Source organism: Pogonomyrmex barbatus, unplaced genomic scaffold, assembly GCF_055798465.1.
Source record: "Pogonomyrmex barbatus isolate J1 unplaced genomic scaffold, ASM5579846v1 scaffold5, whole genome shotgun sequence".
Lineage (NCBI taxonomy): Eukaryota > Metazoa > Arthropoda > Insecta > Hymenoptera > Formicidae > Pogonomyrmex > Pogonomyrmex barbatus.
The window spans coordinates 410,353-432,248 of record NW_028297149.1 but is presented as its reverse complement, the minus strand read 5'-3'; the positions used below and the strand labels follow the sequence as shown (position 1 = coordinate 432,248).

Genomic DNA, 21,896 nt, shown 5'->3' with positions numbered 1-21,896 from the left:
CAATTCGAGCGTTGCGCATAGGAATTGATGCTTAATTACTTCTTGATCCTCCACGATCTTCTCATGAAGCCTCAAAGGAAGCACAAAAAAAACTATATGGTTTATATATGGTCTCGGCCTACGAGACTCGGCTCGCACAAGACTCGGCTTGCGTTCATTTTATGAAGCCTAATAGTTGATAAATTAATAGTCCTTCTGGATTGCGCTCTTATATGTGGAATCTTAGTGTGATAAATGTCCAATCAGCTTTGCGATCCTATCGGGAGCGTCGGTTTCGGCCAATACGCTAAACGCAACATTTTAATATATCGCAGTATCGCAATGGGTCCACTGTTCTTTCGAAATGGATTACAATGCGCCACCTGCAATCATTCCACAGTATCTTAGCATCTTTTCTGCAACTTTCTCTCTCCATTCCGTAACTCTCTCGAAATTCCTGCAACCCTTTGGCAATCTTTCTGCATATTTCCGCAACCATTCCAAATCTCCCACAACTTTTGCGCATAAGTCTGTAATCAGCCTGCAATTTTTTTTGCGCATAAGTCCGTAATCTGCCTGCAATTTTTTTTCACAAGTATCTATATTTCCGCATATTTCCGTAATCATTTTATATATCAGGAGACACGATAGTGTCTCGGGTGTCAAGTCAACTGAGAACACTGCCATGTGACTTTATGCGAGTCGACGAGATGCGAGCATCCAAAATTATTGGATTTCAATAATGACTAAACTGATCAAGGTGTAAGTAAACCTTAATCGATAGCTTGTGTTCGATTTGCATAATAAAAGTATTTTTATTTTTCTGGTATGTGTCTACGAGCGGAGATATTGCTACGCAAAATTCGATTTGGAAATTTTTACTTTAAGAAACGTCATTGTCACCGATTCTCATCTACGATTGCAATTTCTGTCACAGAGATGCCACTGTCCAATGTACCGGCGGAAATGGTATCAGTAGTATGTGGGCAGCAATGGGGCCTCAAAACAAATCCCCACCACTTCTCCACTGGTGTCAGAAGCGTGGCCTGCAGCTGTCAAAATTGGGCATTTCCGGTGGAAATGGAGCGTTCTGATTGGTTGAGGGGCGTGACCGAAGATAATTAAGTAATTAGTGGGTGCGTTCTGATTGGATTCTCCCATAGTTGCCCCAACGCGTGATTGGATGCTCCCAAAGCTGCCGAGAGGACAGCGTGTGATTGGGATTGTCGAAATGCTAGACGAAAAAGTAGGGGAAACGGGTGAAAGTGTCTGGGGGTTGTCCGACAAAATGGCGTGTGCGAAAATGACTGACACCTGAGGAGAATTGTTCTGGGGCCTAGTCGGAGTGCGATAAAATAGCGACTACGACAAGAAAGATGATGGGATGTTGAAGAGGGATATACCTGACCAGCAGAGAATGGAATGCGATGGGAAAATAGGAACAGACAAGTTCGCTTTAGATGTTTTAACGAACTCGGAGCTATATGAAGCTCTTATCCTATGACAAACGCAATGTTTGCAAAATGTTTTAGATATTTCTAGCTTGAAGTAATGTATAATAGCTAGGATTAATTCTAGATCGGAGGGAAAATAAGAGGACTGGAATTTAAGTTACAAAATCATTAAGTTTATTGTTATGTAATACATCATTGTACATATTATTTCATAATAATGTTTTTTAATATTTAATTATTCTTAAAAGTACAAGTTTGTATATAACAGCACGTTACATAAGATTTATCGCATTTACTTTTTCCATGAAGAAAGATTTTACGAAATAATTATACGATTAATCTATCCGTTCATTATCTTCGTAATTCTCGCTGAATGTTTCGAGAAATTGTTTAAGATTATAACCACGAGACAAATAATAAAAAAATACACAGCAATATTGTCTGCAAGTCTGAGAAAATGTGCCCTGTAGTCACATGATATTCCATCTATGAGTCATAGGGTTTCGTCAAAGTCGTAGATTGAATCTGGAATTCAAGGGATGTAGTCCGTAGCGATCAAAATACGTGCCTTCTCCATGCTTGTCTATGTAGTCCCAGTGTTGTCCAAGGCGATCGTGATTATCGGTGTTCGCGACGATGACCGTCGACTTCGTCCACACCATCGGGATTCTGTCGGCAGGATACACACCCGCATGTCCGACACTGAGATGATGCAATGCCCGTAAGATTTTGAGCGAATTCATCTCTCACGGAAAAGGGAAACATTTCAGTTATTTCCTCCCTTTCTGGTGTCGCTATATTTTTATCCTCTTGCAAGGATTTTACGGTAAAAGCTCCCTTTTTTTCATGCGTGAGTTTCGATAACTCTTCTTTCTCCGCTTTCATTTGTTCGTTTTCCCCGCTTGTTCTGTTTCCAATCTCTTATTTCTTCATATAAGGAGATTCGTTTAATTTCGTTTTATCGTAAAAACTCCGCTTTCTGTATCGGAGTCATTGAAGTTTTCATCGCTAAAAGAATTAGAATCGTTGCTCGAGTCACAGCTGCCTTCTTGCGATTGCATCCAGTACCTCAATTTTGCACACATTGCGTGACGCGCAACGATGCGCAAATTTGTTAGAATTTCGATGAAACCCGTGATGATCGCAGCGTAATTCATGCACCTTCCACTAGGTTTTTGAATGCGAGAGAGATTCTTTCTAGATTATATACGTTTCTGCCGAGTGTTTTTTGCAAATAAAGTACTTTCTCGCGGCCTCTGCTATATATGTAACGCACCCGTCGTACAATATCACGTAGTTCCAGCATGAAATGTTCGAAATCGGCTGTTCCAATCCATTCGATATTGTGGAAGTTTTGCGAGAGCCAGTTATTTTCTTTTCTTGATTTTTTGGGTAATTCGGTGAACAGATACGGTGGCATAATAATCCAATGGTCTACGAAAGCCTCATTAATCCCGACGAGCGCAACTTCCTTCGGTATAAACTTTCCCTCGATGGCACGGAAACCTTATATATCGACGATTATATCCATAATGTAGAATATGCTTTTTCGAAGCGGCATAGTTCATGTGCGGAGTAAAACTGAAGCTATTTTTTGTAGTATTAGGTGTACAAAAAAGTTCTAAGCTTTAGATTTCATACAACCGAAATAACAATTTAAATTTTATATATCTTCCCGCCCTTTTGCGGTTTTAAAGCGTTGACATTTGGCCTTCTAAAATGCCATACGGTTTGGCGTTTGATGCACATAACCTCAAAAATCAGTAGTGTTCACGATGGCAATAACAAAAGAGCATATTCGATTTTCCATCCACTTCGCGTTTCATCTGAAGAAAAATGCTGCTGAAGCCACTGCAATGATTTGTGCTGCATATGGAGAGAATGCTGTAAGTCATACTACATGTAAAAGATGATATCAAAAATTTCGCCAAGGAGATTTCAGTCTTGAAGATGAACCGCGTGCTGGACGCTCTCAAAAGATTGAAACGGACGAATTGCAAGCTGGATATAAACTCTGGGCAAACTGAAAAAGAGCTTGCAGAACAGCTTGGCGTTACGCAGCAAACCATTTCCGTACGTTTACATACGATGGGAAAGGTTCAGAAGGAAGGCAGATGGGTTCCGCATGAATTGTCCGAAGACAACAAAAATCGTCGGCGTGACACTGCACTCACTTTGCTTTCAAAGTTCCGGAAAAAAGATTTTCTGTACAAAATCATTACAGGCGATGAAAAGTGGATTCGTTATGATAACCCTAAACGTAGAAAATCATGGATTGATCCCGGTCAACCTTCGACATCGACGCCAAAGCCCAATATCCACACCAAAAAGGTTTTGTTCTGTATCTGGTGGGATTGGAAAGGTGTGTTGTATTACGAGTTGTTACAACCGAGTGACAATCATGGCAGACCGCTACCAACAACAATTGACCAAAATAAGCGATGCATTAGAAGAAAAGAGGCCATTTACTGGCCAAGAACGTCGTAAAGTGATCTTGCTTCCTGACAATGCTCGACCACATGTTGCGAAAGCGATTCAGGACCATATCTTTGCGTTAGGCTAGGAATTTCTCCCGCATGCGGCGTATAGCCCAGACATGGCGCCTTCCGATTACTACCTATTCCGACCGCTGCAGCATCATTTGGCTGATACACATTTCGTGAGATTTAAAGAGATACGAAAATGCATTGATGACTTTATCGCTTCGAAGCCTGTGAGCTTCTATCGTCAAGGAATTCGCAAGCTACCCGAAAGAAAGGTCGTTGATGCAAACGGGGAATATTTTGCTGATTAATATTTTTTTGTTTGTTTTTGAATAAAGATTGAATTTTACAAAAAAAAGCTCAGAACTTTTTTGTACACCTAATAGTTCGAGTAAATATAAAGAGTGGCCACAGTGGAGGGGAAGTTTTTCATTATTGTCTTTATCCGCTAAAATCTACAATGACTCGACGCAAAAAATCGATTTCCATCACGTTTTCGAACTTTGCGTAAAGGATACAATTAATCGTTGCTGTAATCGCCTTTTCGAATCGTATCTCTAATCGTAAACTTCCATGTCTGACAAGATTCCAATGTCCTGCGCAATTTGCTGATAGATCGAAAGTGAGATCGAAAGCGAAAAGTGTGAATCCATTGGCATAATCTTCTCTGCTTATAGAATTCCCCTCGTTTAGAAAATGGATGCCAGTTCCCAAGAAGAGGATGTTATAAGCTTTCATGTAAAGCGGCTCGTCTTTTGAAAAATTTGGTTGCAGCAGTTTGGAATTTGCACCATCGGCATATAACGAGAAGAAATTTATACCGTAATTTTTGAAATTAAATGGGTTTAGCTTTCTATCGCCGTTAAACGCTTTGTTATCAACGAATCCGACTATTACGCGTTTCGGAAGTTGGCCGAGTATTGCGTTATCAATCAATTCTCCTACAACTCCTGCGTGAATTGTGAACGTTTTAACTTTCACTCATGTCAGAGAATACTTGGCGGTTTTACTCAACATTCTCGCATGGTCGAGTAACACTCCGGGACTTATTTTTGCTCTTCTTATGAGCAAACTAGCATCTAGAATACGTATTTTCGACATTGAATTGGCTTCCATGAGACAAAATCTCTCGAGGGAACGAGTCTCATTCTACCTCTACTCTGTTAATTAAAAATTTATCTTGATTAAAAATGTCGCAATGAAGATAGCCTATTAGATCCAGCGAACGTCTTCCTTAGATGTATCAGACACTACTTACGAGAGCTTGATTTGGAGTTCCCGATTCTAATAGCGCGTTCATATGACCGGGTTCGTCCGCGTCCCAGAGAGAAGAAGTCAGATGGGAAATTTTTGCCGGTGAAGAATAATTTAACAATGCTTTGATGTACGCGCGATACGCGTAGGCGTTGTTCGGGGATGATACGAGTTTTTGATTGAAGTACACATCGATCTGATTGAACATCGAATGTAGTAGATGATTTACAGGACTTACTTTGTTTCCCCTTGCCGCTGTTCCAGGGCTCGGTAAACTTTCCACTCGTACGCGAAGGCTTAGCATGGTATGCGTGAGATCTAGATAATCTTCTTCATGTCCGGGTACAACGAATTCTATAGGTACGGGTTTCGCCGACTCCTGTCACCACTCCGCGGACTGAGGTTTCGCTCAGCTCCACCGGATTTCGCCGGTTTCCGTTGCGAAGGCAGGGCTCGACATGACACTCGGCCCTGCCCGCAATACCTCGCCTCCAACCTAACATTAACTTGTAAGTGCATGCGATAGAGATTAAGTCCGCTAGTTATAAACCAGTAGCTCTAAGTTCTTTAGTTGTAACCGCGCCATAGTCACGTGTAAATAAACCGTTGTCGACCGCACGCCGCACTTGTCTTGCGCTTCTCGCCGCCTTACGCCAACCGCTTTGCGTCTCCTCTTTGCGCCTCCGCGTTGCTACCAGCGACACTGCGATATCTCCCTGCACTGTATCTATCTTTCTACCAATAAACAATCTGTGTTCGCGTACGCTTGAATCTCCCCTCCTCTCGAACCCGGATACCGACGAACCGATCCGAGCGTCGAGCGAGGTGACCGCGTTACAAGTGTTCGAAGTTTATTATATCTCGCGTATGGAAATCCATCATGGCCTTGCCTTTGAATTTAATGCAAAGAATGGCTTCTAATAGAGAATGTTCACCCACGGGATGTATATTTTTTATCGCGTACGTACTTGCGTTTAGAAATTCGTACACGCGTCCTCGTAACGTGCCGTCGATCTCTGGGATCATGTTACGCGCGTCTTTCAGTGTGAGGAATGTCAGTGCATTTCCCGGCTGGTTTCGTATACGAACGTCCGTAAGTTAGATCTAACGGGTGCGGCAGAAAATCCTGAGATATTCTCGTTTGTTCGCCCATAGGCAATTGTGTTTGCCGGCTTAATCCGTTGACTTGCACACGGAGATCGCGTATTTCATCCATTAATTCTCGAAGGAGACTGTTATCGGGCGGTGCGTCGATTGTGACGCGGCGATTCGTTCGACTTTCTTGTGGTCCAGGTCTCTCGACCGAATGTCGTAGTTGCAAAATTTCGTTGTCGATTTCATTCTGTTGTTCGACAGGTGAGTGAGCCATTTCGTTTATTAACGATTGGTATATGTTGAAAGAATTAAATATGCTTCCGTCTCGTAAATTCGTGTGTATGTGTTTGCGCGCTTGCACGTGTGTGTTAATGTGAGAGTCGGTGTCGTTCGGTTCGAGCAAGCTGTAATCTTTTTCGTCGTACGGAAATTCGCGTTCGGTTATTACGTGGACGTCTTAGTCACTATCATATTGTAGTACGCCGCGCACGTTATCGCGTATTTCTTTTAACGCGTTTCTCGCGGTATTTATCGCGGAGATAGTATGTAGAAATTTTACGGGATTATTTATTGACCGCGATTTTGGCCAAGTCGCATTTGCTAAGCTGTCCTTCGCTGTGGACATTCGCTTTTTTAAAATATAATTTTTCGGACTTACAATAGTAGATAGATCGTATACGCTTGCATGATCGCTGCTTGTGCTGGCGTGTCAGTTGGCTGCGTGTAGTAGTGCGTGTCGGTGAAGCGTCCTGCTGCCTGGTATCGTTGTACACGGTCAGCGCTGGCTGGCTCTCGGTGCTCGTGGACTCTCTGGTCGTTGCTCCGCTGCCACTGGACACTCGTTGTCGTAGGTCGGCACTCTACTAATGTTGCACTGTACACTTGACACAATTTCGTGGGCGGCTTATTTTTTGACGGGGCCTTTTCCGTCCGCCTGTTTTCTACAGGTCTTGTATTTTCAGCTTATCGGGAGTTTGATTCTTCTGCCTGCTTGTAATGTATATTACTGCAGGTCTTATCTTGTTTTTTTTTTTTCAAGAAAAAATTTTTTCTTCTTCTGCCCGTAATGCAATGCGTCGGGGCTTACTCGTTTGACTCTGCTGGCTTGATTAACGATGATTCTCTCAAGTTGTTGTTCTTGGGGATGGTTTTGACTATCCCACCGCTGCCACCAAAATGTTGTACCCCGGATGGGCTACAACGATAATATTAGAGATAGTCGGGTTCGTTAAGCCTAAGGAGTTGGGACTCCGAGCAGGATCAAAAGAATGGAAGGAAATCTTCTTGAAATCACTAACACACTTTCTTTATTTTACTTGGTTTATTTAATAAATGCACAATTTCTTGGATTTAGTATTGCTTATTTTATTTCTTTCACACACGGTTAAACGTCGGCGGGCGCGTATCGCGTTACTCTGGCGGCCGACGACCGAGTATGTCACCTGAAACGCTGATAGTACGGCTCGCGTGAACTTCGCCGTGCTCCTGTAATATCTTGCGCGATAATTATAATAATGATTCCGAACGACACGTTATGCTTGATTCTTGACTCTTGACTCTCTCGATTCCGCCTTGTGTAACCGGTTATATAGTCTGATCGATGCCCGATCAGCATTCTAATCGATTGCGTCGATCGGTTGAGTGATATTGATTAATCAATATTACGCTCGATTTGATCATCAAATTTGGGAATTTGCTGATAGGCTTTTTCGCAATGTTCTCGCGTGATGCATTTTTGCGGTCTTTCGAAAGACTGGTCGCAATTTCGGCGGTCACACATTTGTGTCGTCTTTCGAAAGACTTTTCGAAATTCATGTGACCTAATTTTGTTGCTATGCGGACTACTTTTATTATTGGTTATTATTTTATTATTGGTTATAGATCTGGCTACAACACATTTTTTTCACGCCGATTTTCGACGATTTCTTTTTTTTACCGACTCGTCTACGTTTACGAACAGAGCTTCTCTCGGATTTACCGGTGCGTCGTGCCATCCAAAGGGAAACTGAGCCATGCGCATTTTCGCGGATGTTTTTTATCTCGACTTCTTCATTAATTCACTTATATTTTCTTTGGCTTTTTTCTTGAGATTTCTACTCGATTCCTTGAGCCGCGTTTTGACAGCTTCTTTGAACGGAGTATTGTTTTCAACATCCTTACACATCAATTCCGGCACGTAAAGCTTTTTTTCCCAGTGCACGTATTCCTCTGTTTAAATAAGGAAGTGCCCTTCTAAATAATCTTCCGAGGAAACTTCCGATCCCGTGACCACGTTAATAGGGTGAACCGACGAAAATTCGAGGAATTCTTCTTCCCCTACCTCCACCATTCTGCCTCTCGTAATCCATGGGGGATTAGTTTTTTTTTCAAAGCTCTTAGCTCTCACTTTCTACCGCAAATAGTAATTAAAGGACACGTCTAAAATGTTGTGTCACTATCAGCGTTCTGGATTCGAATATTTTTTCGGTATTTTTTCTCCACGATGATCTTTTATATCTATTTCAATTTTACAGAATTTCGTTTGACGCAATGGAGTATATTGCAAAGTGGGGAAATAATTTACCAAATTCGTGTCGTACGTGTAATTACAGCCGGGTATATCGACTGGAACGATTCGAAGAAACGGACTTCGCATATCGCCGGTTATGTAAGGCTCGCAAATATCGCAATAAACGTACATTTTATCAAGGATACCGTGCTATACCATAGGGTTTTATAGTCCAGAAAAATATAACACGACCTCCACCACCAACGATAAAATCGAGTTTGAAAAGAATTAATCCATTAGAATTAGATAACTTGTGATGGTAAAAAAAGGTGGCATCATTGGTGTCGATTCTCCCCAATATTTGAAAAATATTAGCCGGCAGATTTATATAACGAATGAGAATACAATTTTCGTCACATTCGATGCTTATGAGGACATTACCACCAGAGCTTTTTTGTAGTTCGAAGTAAAATGCGAATCGACGTATCTACATTCTTTATTAATCGCGTAGATAAGATCCTTTTTAGCTTCATAAACACCTGATCATAAGTGTGATTCTTACACCGTAAACTTATGAGCTATTATTCTTCTCATCCTTTACGCTCTTCAAATCGGCAATTCTAATCTTATTATCGTTTTGATGTAAAAAAGACTGGAGGGAAATTGAATCTCGCTAAGCGCGACTTCCCATTCTTTTCCCGAATAAATGTATACTATGAGATAATTGTGTAGTGAAGAAAGAGATTGTATTTCCCGGAAAATACTTCTTATTGCTATCGCTCAGAAGAACCATGAAAAATTGCTCCTCCTCCATCTTGGAGAAAAGTTAAACTCGAAGCGGGAATCCATCGAATTTACTGGGATACCCTCGCCAACTAACTAGCAGCTGTTTGTTAGCACCGCGTCTTTTGCTCTTTATCACACGATAACGATCGACAATAAACTCTTCTTCCAACAAGTTTTTATTGACTCGTGCTAATTCTTATTCATAAAAAATCCCATCGATGTTTTCACCCGATAAATCGCATAAATTCGTACACGCGGGATCTCCAATGGAGAACGCGACAAGCTCGAAATATCTCCTCGCTCTACCGCGCTTCGTATCCTTTCTCGAAAATGGCTTTCGCTCTACTACCGCCGTCCCCTTCTCTTCCCTTCTACACCATTCCATATTTTCGCATGCAATGCGGGCATTTTCTCTCGTAACGGTCGCCGGTTGCATCCTGATGGACGAATGATGGGTGTGATTGTAAGCGCGCACGATATTTTGCAACACATCGATGTAACGCCGCATATTTTTATGCGTAAAATAGCGCCACATTCGCTCCTTTAACGTTCTATTGAAGCGTTCAATGATGGCGGCTTGATGTCTGGATTGTGAGCTACACGATAACGTATGTCTCTTTCTTTCAAAAAATCTTGCAACAATTGTCAACGCGGTCAATTGTTTATTCTTGTCGGTTTGTAAGTACATGGGTACTCCTTCGCTTCTCGAGAGAATGTTTTGAAAGCTTGTCACGCAATTACTCGTTTTATCCCGCAACGGTTCCACCCAGACGAATTTACTAAGTATTAAGTAAGTCAATAATCACGAGCAGATGAGAAAATCCGTCGTTATAACTTTTGAGACTACGGAGTTCGATCAAATCGGCTTCCCACAGATCATCGATATTCATTACATTGTAACATAATCGTGGAAATTTTTGCCTCGAGGGATGATGCAGCGTGTACGCGTCTTGCGATTCAAGCCAGCGAGCTACTTCTTTACGAGAAATATTTGGTTTAGCTGCACGCATTAGGTTATTCGTTGCTGAATACCCCGCATAATGTGCAAGATCGTACTACAAATTTTCAAGCTTGATCATTTCAATTCACTCCAATCGAGTAAGTGTCTCTCTTTCTCGCCTATGGAGAATCTTTCATGAAGGTTATAGGGGTATCGGTTTTATGAAAACACAGTGAAAGAAACAATGCACAATTCGCTCGCTCTTTTTCATCGGTCTTGCGTTTTTTCCCTTTCTCGTGCGTCGTACCCTCCTCGCCCCCGTCGTCGTCATCGTCATGAAAGTTTTCTTGGTATTTTCGGAGTAAAACTCGCTCGTGGTAGCGATAATATCTTGACAAATGTGGTTACTAACAATTCCTTATTTTCTACAAGTACAGCTGGGGTGTTCGTTGTACGCAGTAATCGTGCAAACTGATCTCTTCCTATTGCTTTCACAGTTTCACAGGGTACTGCTTTATCAATCAAATGTTTCAAAAGTAAACGCGCCTTGGCACGACAACTTTTCGGCACATTTTCTAATATTTTTTCGACGCTTTGCCGTTCGCGCCTACGCGAAGAGTCGACCCGTAGTATATTACTTACATACTTGTCAAGATGAGGAAGTTTGCTCGGAATTTGTGATTCGCGCGCCGGTTCCAGTACGTCTCCCTCCCATGCATCTGAATTGTTCTCATCGGTGGCGTTACGTCGAATCTTCCTTTTGCATTTTATCAAAATGGAGATATCGCCAAAGTACTTCCTTATACAATTTCCATTTCTCACTTACATCGCGCGGAGTGGGTGAATTAAGAATCCCGCTCATATCTGATTTTATCGAGTCACGATAAAGGCGTACCGGGTGTTTGTACGGAATTTAAATTTTCTCCATGTATCATTTCCGAATTCTGTTATACGGAGTTTCTTTATCGTACTTGTTGTTACCGAATGCGGATGTTGTTGGAGGGGATGCTGCATTCTTTCGAGATTATCCATAGAAATCAAGACCATCTTCTTTGCTCTTTCCATAACTCGACTTTTTTCTCTCAGACTACCCTTCGATAATTTTTGAAAATAGGAAGGATAGTATAGGGTCGATAAGATACGGTAAAAATCCGTCTCACTATAGTAATAGCTTTTTTTTACTTTTTCAATTACCGTGTTTTCTCGCTAAGTGATGCAAAATTGTTTTATATCTGTTTTTTTCAGTGTGTTCGAGCGTTACCCTTAAGAATATTGAAGATGCACTCGCAGATACAACGAATGAATTTTTCGCCTGGCATAAGAAAGAGGCGCGCTGATTTTTGTTCAAATAACACAGCGCTTCGAGAAGACAAATATTTTTCTTACCGATCAAACATTCCACGATTTTTCTCGCATTAACCGACGACGTTCTCTTCTTCTTCGCGAAGAACTTACGCGACTGTCGCGAGAGCATGTGAGGACGATACTTTTATACAAAACTTCCGGAAAAGGATGCGCACTACATAAATGTAATTCACCGTATCATCGGGAAATATGCACGTGCGAAAACGATACTCGTCCGGAATCGATTGTTTTAGATCGAGCAATAAATATCTGTGAGGTTGAGACGTGGCGTCGTGGTACGCTTCCTTGAGAAACTTAAGATCGTTCAGATAGACTTGACGAGCAAGATGACGAATTTGCGCGCGATCCCGTGGATTTTTGAAAATCACAAAATAATTCGCGTTCAGAGATATGTCGCATTGTCCACGTCCCTGATAAAAGAGATTTTGTGTGATGAGAATTGCTGAGATTCTTATGATGCCTTCTCTTGGTAAACAGATCAATGATCGCTTCGCTCGAGGACGATTCCCTCATAAGATCATCAATTATCAATTTCAGAATGGATCGCTAAAATAATCTTCCGGACGCAGTAATCCCTCGTAAAATTCGCCGCGACGAAATCTCGAGTTTCGTATTGAAGTTGCTGATAAGCATCCTGCCACTCCGCATAATAAAACAAAATTCTTTCGAAACGTACATCGGCCATTTCGGATAAATGACGAAGAAATTTCTTCACAAAGATCGTTTTCCCACACTCTGTGGGACCGCACACGATCGATGTCCACGGATGTTTCTACCGCACATCCATTTTACGAAATGCCAGATTCTGTGCGCGATTTCATAAAGGCTGGTGAAAGTTGTGAAGGGAGTTGTAAGCTTATCCTCGCATCCGGGGAACCCCACCGCAGCGAAGATATGCTCGCATCAGCGTTTCCCCGCGAAGGCTAGCGAGAGTGAGAGGCGAGCTGATTCACCCCGCGATATGAATAAGCTTATCCTTGAAGATGCTCGCGCCAGCGAAACAGCGTTATAAGATAGCCGTATAGTTTGCGTTAAAAAATTAAAGGTAAAATCATTTTTCTTAAAGAAAAATTCTTAAATGAAATATTTTTATATGAAATGAAAAATCTTTTAAAACTTGTTCTATATATTCTTTCCTTTTTTATAAAAGGTATCGTTTTTATAAAAAATGTGGAGTATTTGCGAGGGAAGGAAATTAAAGAGATCAAATTTTTCTGTGCATGTAAATACTTTATTTTTAAAAATGGTGGAAGGAAGGCGGAAAGGAATTACGGGAAGAAACATGTTTTAAGAAATATATTTTTATAGATTTATTTGAGATAAATCGAATAAAAATCAATTTTATAAAAATTAAATTTCTTAATTTTAAAATTACAATATTTACTTAAGATATAAATTAATATTAGCACATGTACATATTTACATTATTTACATCTCGTTCTCTGAAAAATATATTTTACAAAAATTTCTTATAGTTTTTGACTGGGGACAGAAAACTCGATTATTTAAGAAAGATCAGGACGAGAAAATTTATTCCGGCATAACCGTACGGAACCGAATAACGGTTATTAATAAATCTACATTTCAGCAATACCGGTGCACATGTCTTTGTCTCATCTCGCGTAACAACGTCGTGAAACGCTGTGCGTCAAATTGCATTGAAATGTAGATTTATCGATGGACCGGCTTCGTCTCATCTTGTTCTTTCCTTTTCTATTAACATATTCTTAATACTATTGAAATTTATTAACCTGCTATTCGGTGAATTTAAAGTAATATCCTTAATTTTACACGTTTCGTGTGTGCGACGGAATACGAACAATGTACGCGTAGAATTTCGGATCATCGGAAACGAACGATTCGATATAGCTACCGCGGCCGTAGCTCTCGAGCTCGTCTGTTATATCGCCCAAGAAATTTCCCGTACGCGGTTCAGACTCGTTTGGATCGCCTTAATGTGTTAATATATATATATATATATATATATATGAATCCATGTCGTAATATAAAATTCGTTTATCCAATAATTCTAAGTAACTATACAATTTTAATCGTGCTTGCACCGTTGTGTATGCCGCGATCAGAACGTTCGTATGCGGAGAAGGTACGATCGCCTCTTTTCGGAATCGCCACGAAACATATATTACCTCGTCATTTACAGGTAATATCGGTTATTTCGTGTTCAGGACTTGTGAGCAAAGTTATAAATTGGTGAGATTTCACGATTTCGGTATTCGGCAAATTGGATCATTGGCCAAATTTTTCCCAAAATGAATTTAAATAGAGCTTAGCGACTGAATGTAAACTGGGATTGTGTGCGATGTTTCGCCTATCGAGCGTGATATCCTCGACCCTTTTTTCATATTCCCTAAGGTAACGCTCTTTAGCATCATCATCACCGTCTTCCCCGCATTTGCTCGGCCATCCACTCGCTTCTTGTTAATTGCAAAAAAGTATTAATATATTCGGCAAACAGTCCGCCTTGACGAGTATCGATATCGCGCGACTTTATTGCCAAATCTCGCTGCGTCACGAGATAATCCTTCTCGATGGCTTTGCGTAATTCACAAGAATACCCAGGTATCAAATTCTCTATCCGCCGAGCTCTCGTGAGTACATTTAACCTGTGAGAATGTAACAATTTCGCAACTCCGACATAACGCAAACAATAATTTACCTCGTACACGACACGATAGTACGGATGAAAGAGATCACGTGATGGGTACTTTACATCGCACGAGACCTTCGACCGAGTTGAAATTATAATTTGGCGATATCTCGATTAACGAAGAACATTCTTGCCCGACGTAAATTTTAGGATGTCCGATCGGGAAAACGCCGGTTTTCAATACGAAAGGATACAAAAAATATACGTCGACATAACGTATTTTTTCTGTACCTGAAACTTCGTATCGCGTGACGATATTTCCCGTACGTCCACCATAAAACGCTTCGCGAGGATCGAGAAGAGTGTTCTTTACCAACGGATGAGCTTTAAGAAAATCTTACATTTCTCATTATTCGAAATTTCTCGGTCGAAAGAGCACTCTCATTTCTCCATCACATGGTAACCACGTTTACGAAGATGCCATGACATCGCAAGTGTCCGTTCGTAACGTGCGTCGATCATATTTCCACGATTCGCAGACAAAAGCGCTCTATCACGATTTACTTTAAAACACGAAGGACACTCAGAAACAACCGAAATTGTAGCACATAGCACCGTGACTCATTTTCCGTTTCGTAATATCCATCGAGCGTGTCCATGGGCGTGTCATCGACTTTATATTCGCGATCTCGCCCCGCATGAATAATCCGAGTTCGCGTTTCATCCACATTAACCACTGCAGAGCTTTGTACGACTGTCAACGTTTCTGTAACCATCCGGCGGAATGACTCCTATTTCTTCCTCATGCAAAAAGTTTTATGAAAAATTCTCATGCATGTGGAAGCGATAGTCATTACATTCCTCAAACGGACACACGTTTTCCACGTTTTAAAAATACTTTCTAAAAGCCATGCACGCATCGAAGGATATCTACGTCGTTTTGACAATATCGGATAATTTCGCGTTGAAAGTCGAAAATATAATTTTCACGAATCATTTCCGCGTGCCATGCAAGGAACTTTTCGCGTTCTTCTGGCGATGTGATCGGGAGAATAATATCCGACGGGAATTAACTCTATATATGATTGGTTATCGATAGTATTAAATAAGTGCGGCAAACAGCCTTTATTCGACGTATCACTCAGATCAAAGGTCTTAGGTAAATCGAATAAACCCATTGGCATATAATTAATGCTATCGATAAATTTCGTATATCCGACTATCATTATGACGATTTTTGTTCTGTTCAAAATAATGCGCGGTTCATGGATGCTCTTCGGATTTTCTACTAAATATTTTAAGATAAATTGCGCGTCGAACGCTTTCGCATTATGCGCGATACAAATAATTTGTTTGAAACATTTTGTCGTTCGCATTGCGAAATCCACAAATTGTTTCACGGGATCGAGACGAAATACGAACTCGCGCACTCCGCATCATTGGCAGCGCATCGTCATGTCGTCTTCGTTTGCACATGCTTCGCAAATTTGTGCAAAGAGTCGGTACGTAGATTTTCATGTTTCGGTACGAGCGTTTTATCTTGTCGCGTTTCAAAAGCATAAAATATAAACGCGACACGACCGTTTATTTGTTCGTTCATCGCCGTTATCGTTTTCATTTTCACATAACTTTTCTGCTCGCATTATCGCAATACTTGTACCTTCGCCGGGGTCACCAGCTTTACGAGCGAGAGGTCGCATGAAATATAAATGATTCGACGACTGTAATGAACGACATGTTTTACAAAAGGTCATGTCGCATTTATGTGTTGTGTTGCGCGTATAAATCGGCTGCAATCGCTACAAATTTTAATGGAATTACATATGCTCGCGCGAGATTTTCCGTTATATGATTTTTCTGCTCGATGATTTTTCCGCGATGACACTCGAAACAAGAATTACCGAAAAACGATTACATGCTTCGCACATAATTATTTCCCTATCGTGATTTACGCACGGGAGCAAAGCACGGCAACGCGGACATTTTTTCGCGCAACGATGTCTCCTGTCGTTTCGAAAGTCCGTGTTGCATGCTTCGCAGTAACCGCCACGCGAACCGGCTACAGCTCTTAAATTCAATATAGGATTATAATGATGCGAATCCTCGTAATACATTATATTTAATGTATACGAAGGTTCGCGTCCGAGGGAAGTGAGTAATGCGCGACCGTCGTACCTCGGTTTTCCATCTCGACCAAAACTACTAATTATAAATTACTATAGCGATATTTTCGACGGCGAGAAACCGTTAAAAACGCTCGCTTTCGTTACCGTTTTCGTTACTCGTATCCGCTATCTTCTTCGGGGATCGTGATACCCGCACTCCTCGTTAACTCAATCGCTAACTCGCGCTGTAACGAAGAACTTGCGTATCTCACGGATTCCCACCTCTCGTGCAACTCACTCGTGAGCAGAGTATCACGTTCGCAGTGAATCCGCGCCGCTACGAGAGGGCGAGGAAGGCACAGATTGTCGAAATTTTTTATTTTTAAAGTCGAGCGTTTCACAACGCTTTCCCGCATTAATTTATTTGATACATCCCCTCGCCCCAAAAGTACCGCTACGTTAAAAACGCGTATATTGAAATCTAACGCGATATCGAAACTCGCGCTTTGCATTATCGAACTCATGAGTTTCCATATGTCTTCGTGAGTCAAGTCTCGCGCCGGACAAAACGAAAAGCCTGTCGAGTCATGCCGTTAAATTTGTCGAATCGAAGGATAATCCCATGTAATCGCGCGGTCCGCTCAAACGTATTGCATACGCGTAGATTTTGCGAAACGTGTTTTCTAAATAACTCACGATATCGCTAACACCTTCCGCGAGAGGACGTATCATGAATGTCGCCTCCCTACCTACTATTTCAAATTTTCGAAATTTTCGAGAGTTTTCCGCCCGAATATAATTCAATATATGTGAAATTTTCACCGATCTTGTCGTCGTCGTCATCCTCGGTGTCCTTGTCGATTAACCAATACTGCTGCTGCTACTGCTGCTGCTGCTGTTGCTGATGCTGCTGCTGTTGCTGATACTATTGCTGATGCTGCTGCTGCTAGTGATGCTGTTGATGAAGATCCGCCGAATGGTTCTGAAGCTGATGTAAATAACGATCTTTGGAATGGTCTTTTTCTTCACGTGAAATACCTCTTCCTGTTTGTACTAAAAATAGAAAACGAAAAATATTAGTGATAAATATTTTAATTATACTCGATTTTTTATATTAGTAAAAAGATTCCAGCATACCAAAGGTATCTCTTACTTTGAGCAGCTTTTCTCTTCGCTTTTTACAGAGCTTTTACAGAGCTTTTACAGAGCTTTTACAGAGAGTGTCAATCTAGCAAGAAATATTTAATTATAAATTTATCGGAAAGAATAAATTATTTTAAAATTTAAAATAATATTAAATTTACCCTCGGGGACTCGAGCCATGCTTGATGCATTCTCTCCTGTCGTGCTCCAGGAGAATTATTTGTATATTTGTTAATGGTGTTGGAGGGTGTCGTCGCTGCAGTCCGATCTGCATCCATCGAGAAAATAGGACCATCATCTCTCTGGAGTACCAGTTATGGGGATTCGAGAGAATACATATATATATATATATATATATATATATTGTAATATACGAATATATGTGTATCATTGTATTGTTAACGTATTATTCTAAACACGTTCTAAACACGTCCCGATAAATATCATCACATGCCTCGGTAGTTGAAGAGATAAGATACCTGTCCGGTAAGCAGGAGATCCAGGTTCGATTCCTGGCTGAGGTGGTATTTTTTCGCAAAATAATTACGAGTTTTCACGACTGGTTCGTGGTCGGGCCCCGCCGTGACGCCATGACCCTCCCTTCTTATCCCTTGTAATTTTCCGGAGAATAGCCCGACCGTGTTGTGCACTAGTGGAAAACTTCAATCTTTTCTTTTAAAAGCTTATCGTGCATCTGCTTAAAGGTTCTTCTCCTGTTTTCATTTTTTTCAGCTTCGTCATCGGCTTCTTCTTCGTCATCGTCATCTTCTTCTTCTCTATCTTCTTGCCTTTCTTCCTTAACATCTTCTTCTTGTTCTTCTTCATTTTCTTCTTCTTCATATTCAGATTCATCCAAGTCGTTTGTTTGTACTAAAACAGAAACATCCTTATTATTATTTTTTTTGCAAGAATTAGCTAATATGAGTTTTATAACTTTTATTTTAAATAATTACTTATTCGGTGTGTAAATTTCGGTGTCGGCTTCGCTCACAATCATCTCCTCATCAATATTTTCTTCCACATCTGAAACGAAATTAAGTTTTTATTAATTGAATTTGATATTCAGTGAGCTAGTTTTGAAAGTAATATTTGCTATTTTCTTACCTGAAACTAGATCAATCATTTGAATATTCTCCTCTTCTGCGCGTCTATCCGCATTCGCACTTCCTAAAAATTCGATACTTTAATTTAAAATCTGAAAATTTAGAAATCTATTTTTAATTATCAATTTTCTATTATATTATTTTACTCACGCTCGTTTACTCCTTTCGCCTCATCTTCGGCGGACGTCTCAATCCCCGTGGTTGGTACGGATGTACAACCGCGATGTTATCTCTTGCTTAAAAAAATTTTTAAATTAGAATTTTTATACTTACATATTCTAATTTCAATTACTTTAAAAATAAATATTTATTTCCTCTGGTGCGCCTTGTAAAATAAGCATAATATGTTCGCCAGCATCATCCTCCCCCACACCTGCACCAGTTATATATTCTTTTACAATATTTAAAAGTTTTCTATCCTCGAAATACCCTCGAAATCTGAACATGGTGCTCAATTTCGAACACTCCGGTACGAATTTGGTGTTATAATTTCTTTCTTCATCGTCTGTTAATAATGAAATATAGGCACTCGCGTTTATCGTCGATATTCGCGCACGATAAAAAAATTTCTTAATTTTTTACAGAGCGCCAGTTTTCACTTTTTTACTATTTTAAAATGTTAAGACAGCGAACGAATCGGCGCAGTAATATAAAAACCGGCCAAGTCTCTCTGAGAAAGTATAATCTCGGAAATAGACCTTTTCTATAATTCCGCGCAGTATTTATACTTTGAAAATCTTACCACACACTCCGAAAAGGAGGGTGGCATGCAAAAAATGCCGCGCCATTGGACAGGTCACAATTTTCCTTAATACAGGTTACACCTTTTCTATTCTCTCATAGCTAAAACATAGCTAAAAGAAAACGAGCTCCCCACTCAAAAAACACCTCTGACCCACTCCTTTTCTATTTTGTAGTTTTTAGGTACGATATTTATTAAAAAATATTTTGTGAAGAAGTTTTAAAAGTCTAGAAAATCTAAAGTTTAAAAGATTTTATAATTTTAAAATTTTTAAATTAAAAAATCTTTTTAAATTTTTAAAATTTAAAAATTTTTTTAATTTTATAATTTTTCATTTGCCCATCTGCGTGCGCAGTTTTTTTTTCTTAGTAGATAAGCCGACGAGCTCGACAATTTCGTCAGCTCCAGGTTCATTCGAGTTTCATCTTTCGAGGTTTCAACTTCGTAAATCCGAAGTAGTCTTTTACTTCTCATTTCGACGCTTGTGATTATTAGTTACATTTGAGGAGAAAGCAGGAACAATGGCAAGCTAAAAAGCTGTTCCCGATATCGAGAAGCGCGATACTTCGGAGTCGAGCAATGTCCCCGATTCCGAGAAGCGCAAGTACATCTACGATATTCTGAAGGAAAATTGAAACGAGGAACGAAACAATAGGTTCCATATGTTGCTCTCGACAACATATGGGTTCAATATCTCTCACATGAAAAAGATACACATTGGATTGCAAACGACAAACGAAGGAATTTTCGTGCCACTGGTTAAATTAAAAGCAATTATGCAGAAGGAATTTATTTCGACGCTGATTCCTGGCAACAATTCCTAAACAACATGGGGCTCATCAGCGAGTATTTAAATGCTAACAATAAATCGAGACCGGATCTTATCATTGTCAAAAATGTTGCGATCAACTTTACCACTTTTTATGGATCGCAGTCCATATTGCTGACATATAAAGAAAATGAAGAGATCATTATGGAAAATATTGAAATTCAACATCGAGAAACGACTACGGATTCGCAGTCACCGACGAAGAGGCGTAAAACCTTTGCTGTCGCAATTGTGATACAGAAGAGTACTTTTCAAAGGAAAATATTGTAAAATGCGTCGACGCGCACTTGAAACATTTACAAAGTGTGGCCGATAATGTTAACAAATACGCGCAATATCTTATAAAAGAAATAGAATTAAACCTTCCGAAAAGTTACATAGATAGTGATATTGTAAAACTCAGTTTAAAAGGAAATTATCACGAAATCGCATGCAAATAAACAATTTAACATTTCTGCATATGTATTTCGATATAATATTTGTGAAATTAACTTCTCTCAGATTTAATGAAATTCTTCGTATTATTTTCTCAAATCGTAATTTGTAACTTTTATTTATGAATTGATATAATATGTACGATATAACAATAAACTTAATGATTTTGTAACAAATTCCAGTCTTTGTTCATCTTATTTTCTTTTCACTCCGATCTAAAATTAATCCTAGTTACGTTACTTCGAGCTAGAAATATTTAAAAAATTTTCAGACATTGTGTTTGTTATAGAATAAAAGTTTCATATAACTCCGAATTCGTTAGAAACACATTTAGTGCCTGTTCGTTCCTGTTTTCCTATCGCATTCCATTCACGTCAGGTCAAGTATTCCCTTCAGACATTCGTCATCCTTTTTATCGCTGGCACCATTTTGTCGGATCCCCGAGCGACCCCGGAACAAATTTTAATAGTTTCGTTAGCTATTATCTGGAAAAACCTTTCGTCTTAAGAAAAACGTGATTTGTATCTCATATATACAAAGAATCAGATTCCTTCCTTCGATCCAATAATATCATAAAGTTCGCATTCCATTCTCATCAGTATATTTATTCAGACGCCTATCATCTTCGCAGTCGCTGTTTTATCAGATCCCAATCAGCCACGGAACAAATTTTTAATAGTTCGCTAGCTATTAGGTCTCGAGAATCCTCTTGAGAAAAATCCGATTTACTTCCTTCATATACAAAGAATCAGTTTCCTTTGTTCGGCTTATCCTGTCTATCGTACCATAAAAATCACATTCCATTCTCTGCAGGTATATCCCCCTTCAACCCCTGTCATCTTTCTTATCAGTCGCCATTTTATCGCATCTCGACCAGGCTCCGGAACAACTTCTTCTCAGGTGTCCGTCATCTTCGCACACGCCATTTTGTCGGTTCCTCCGAACAGTCCCTGATACTTTCATCCCCTCTCCCTACCTTTTCGTCTAGCATTTCGACAACCAATCACACCCCTGGCACCTTTGAGAGCATCCAATCACGCGTCGGGGCAACTGTGGAAGAATCCAATCAGAACGCACCCACTAATTA

The 21,896-nt window shown here is 40.1% G+C and overlaps 1 protein-coding gene and 1 pseudogene across 11 annotated transcripts in view; both read left to right on the top strand.

Moving 5' to 3' along the window:
• The window catches only part of LOC105422411 (lachesin), a 707,047-nt gene that overhangs the window by 508,783 nt on the left and 176,368 nt on the right, over positions 1-21,896 (top strand). The window lies entirely within an intron of this gene.
• LOC148935218 (uncharacterized) lies at positions 19,033-21,516 on the top strand (annotated as a pseudogene).